This window comes from Lepisosteus platostomus, chromosome 5 (genome assembly GCF_059453375.1).
Source record: "Lepisosteus platostomus isolate fLepPlt1 chromosome 5, fLepPlt1.hap1, whole genome shotgun sequence".
In the NCBI taxonomy this organism is placed as follows: Eukaryota; Metazoa; Chordata; class Actinopteri; order Semionotiformes; family Lepisosteidae; genus Lepisosteus; species Lepisosteus platostomus.
In genome coordinates this window covers 53369781-53373469 of record NC_142615.1, presented here as the reverse complement: position 1 = coordinate 53373469, position 3689 = coordinate 53369781, and the positions used below count along the sequence as shown (strand labels likewise).

The window sequence follows — 3689 nt, the reverse complement described above, 5'->3', positions numbered from 1 at the left end:
TTCCTAAGTCAGATTTTTAGTGCTTTCGAACGTTACTTTCAACCTAGACTGACAGCTCACCCGATCTGTTTGTGATCAGACTGTGGAGTGGGGGCTGTACCAAACGCACGTTCCTTCCTTATGCTGAGGCGATCATTCGGAAGATGGGTGTGAAGAAACACAGGCTTTGTCGACTAAAAAACAGGGCATGATATGCAAGAACACTAATCACTGGCAACAGTTACATTCTCTTACTATAGAGACTCCTACATTGCAAATTTTTTAAAGACTCTGTAACTCAAGGAAAGTAGTGACAAATGAAACAGGCACAGGTGGGGTTTGAACCCACAAACATTGGTTTACAAGACCAACACCTTACCACTTGGCCACCGCACCCGAATAATGTTCTTCAAATTATTCTTTTCTGAATCTGGTTTACATCTGGAGGCAGCAACAAAAAAAAAGGGATTCTTAACAAGGAGATACGCTGCAGCGGTGTGATTCCAAGAGATGCCCCCGAAAAGACTGGAGCTTTAATCCAGCTCTTTAAGCGTTCGGCCGCAATACTCTCGAAAGCGGCTCTTCAGCTCTTGTTGTCTGACCTAGTAGTGTTATGATGCGTGGAAGCGACTGCAACTTCATTTTCTGAGATGCATTCTCTCACGTGGTGAAACCTCGACTTCTTTGGCATCTCTGGATATAGTTCTTCTGTAGAGTAGGCTTTCACACCTCTGCTTATAGCGCCCTTGAAGTAATTTTATTTTTATAGAAAGACGCATTCCAAAACGATATCTCCTGCTTAAGAAATGCTTTATGCGGTGTGTTTGATTAAACGGACAGTTTTCTAATTGTAGAATGCACATCTGTGCAGCAATTGTACTGGATTTGACTGGGATTCTGGAGTACTTCTTGCAAAGGTATTTAGACTTTCATGAACCTATAATAAAAAAGCAAACCTGAAACTCCCTAGCTTCCAATCTCTGATGTTACTGTCCTGAAACTCAGACGTGATGTTCTGCAGACATGCAGTGTCCCTTTGCTCTTGTTGTTTTCAAAATGACCTCCGTTGTCGGGAGCAGTTGAAGTGGAACTGGCCTGACTGCACAGGAAAGTACGGAATGATAAAATGTTTCTACGGCTAAAAATGCCCCTTTAGACACTCGTCACGTCTCTGTGAAGAACGGGCAGGTAGAGAGGTTTTACAGATGCTCATGATGTTTCGCATGGGGTGTTACCTGTTGTAGTGTCTCCCCAGTGGGCAAAAGATGTAAAATATACATCTATTAAATGCATACCTTAGAAGTATAAATGTGCTCCGTAATTTGTCTAGAATGAAATTCTAATATACGTATATCATTATACGTCAATTACACGTCTATGATTATTTGTCCATTATATATAAATGGTTGGAATTTTAATATACGGATCAATTTAGCGGACTATTATACATATATGGTTGGAGTTCTATTATACAATTAACTATAGAGAACTATTATACACATATGGATAGAGATCTATTATACATCAAAGATAGGTTTTATAGGCATAGAAACAAGTAAATCAAGCCAATGATTTGGTTTAGAAATGTATCCTGAAAATATACAATCATTCACACCTGAAAAATATCTAGTTCAAATTATAGTACATTATGTACAGATGCAGCCATTCAAAATGGGTGAGGTATGTCGCGGCATACCGCGACACGCCCACCGTGGTATCACGCAGTTCACATGTGTCACGTGACTAACTATCCGGCGTCGCCTTGTAAAACCGCCAGGGGGAGCTTAACCTCTCATGTACAGCATTTGAGCCTTTAATTTTGAACTGTGTATTACAGCATGTTAATCATCAGTCATTAAAATGTTGGTATATTTTATGAAAGCAAGATTGCTCAGTTGGACAAAAGTACACAACCTACCTTTATCAGAAATATTTATGCATCAAAGCCTTTACTGAAGATATTACTAATAGTATTATTAATGGATGACTTTGGACAAGCTGTATACTCAAAGTATAATTTCTTTAGCACATTTGTACAAGCACTTGGAATCTGTCCAAGCCATACTTTGTCAGGCATTTTGTTTTACTTCAACGGGCATAAAAACTTCCTTGCTTTTAACAGGGCGTTTCATAATTTCTAACTACGAAAATGATTTAAAATGCGACACCTATCATATCTAATTTCACCACTGAAGGGAAATCTTAGAAGCTGAGCATAAAAAAATAGGAGCATACTGTTGTCACGCCCTCTGCAGCCAGAGGGCGCTCCTTCTCTGTCCTGTCCCTAGTTTCCGGTCTGCTGTCCTTCCTGTCCTTCTCTTTCCCTTGGGCTATATATTTCCGGGTCTTGGAAAGACCCTTTTTTTAAGGAAAAAATACACACTAGTATTCCATTTCTCCCTAAACATTGTAAGCTTCGAAGTCTTTAACTAACGTGATACCGGAGTCAACAAGCATACTTTTAGAATTACTTTTGAGCAACTAATAAGAAGCGCGAAACGGTATGCGTTTTAGTTTCGTTTTGTGCTGGGACCCGTGGATTGATTAGAGATATCAAGTACATACAAGTCATTTTTTAAATGTTGTAGTTCGTCTTGAAAAAATGTTACGAGTACATCATCTATCAACAATTACACAGGTTCTGTTTCCATATTGCGGATTTTGGTTACGTAATATTATTTTCTAGATTTCACGTTGTGAATATGATGGGATGTCTGATGGGATGTTTCTAAAAATCCACCCTCTGTAAAACGTCTTCTCTAGTTGTCCTGCATATGTATTCGCTAATGAAGCTGTGTGTTCTGAGCCTGGATCTCTACATTTCTGTATGAACCAGCTTAGAGGGCTAAAGACAGCTTGTGTTTAAATTGAGTGTAAGGCAAATTATGCTTCTAAAGTCATGGTCAGCATTTATTTTTGTACTGTGCTGTAAACTTGTTCTGTGCCAAGTCACATTATTTTATAGCGTTTTTATAGCGTTATCAAATACGGTGTTACTGTAGTTTCCTGACTCTCATGTCACATGGTCTGTGATTGAAACCTGTAAAACCGGTTTAATTCGTCACAGCCAGCACTCTTCAGGTGTGAGGGTCTTCTGCTCAGAATGAAACGCTAAAATGTTTGTGTATATTCTAATGGTAGTGGGGGCAGGGTGTGTGGGAACAGGTTTGGTTGAAATTGCATTGGAGATCTATGTTCTTCACACCTGAAACATTTTCTCTGAAAGCATTTTCTTCGCAGTTTAACCGAACTTGTTACAGCATGTTAAAGTTTACTATTATTTACCATATTAATTTTAAGTGCTTAATGTAAAATCTTGTAAAAATATATTTTCATTGTTCAAATATACATTAAGTCTGACTATCATATAATAAGTTAAATACAAAACTAAAGAAAAAATAGGGTTAAATATAATTCAAAATATTTTGCTAACAATGTTAACTGTTTATGAATAATAAAATGTATTAACTAAGGAGTAGGATGGCACAGTTGTTAGTATGTTTTTTGTTTTGTTTCTTTTTCATAAATACAACAGTAGTACCTGATGTCTCAGTGGCTTTCAAAATTAAATTATGCATGCAAACCTGTGAATTAGAAAGATAACTAAGATATCCATCCATTATATTCCATAATATCCATGAAATATATGGCGCTGAAATATGTGTGACGCAGTGGTGGCCTGACACGGTGAGGTGCTCTGGCAGCTGTAT

At 37.9% G+C, this 3689-nt stretch overlaps 1 non-coding gene across 1 annotated transcript; it reads right to left on the bottom strand.

The window, feature by feature from the left end:
• Positions 1-303: 303 nt before the first annotated feature.
• trnat-ugu (transfer RNA threonine (anticodon UGU)) lies at positions 304-375 on the bottom strand. Its single transcript has one exon. It is a non-coding gene; the product is annotated as a tRNA-Thr (tRNA).
• Positions 376-3689: the final 3314 nt, after the last annotated feature.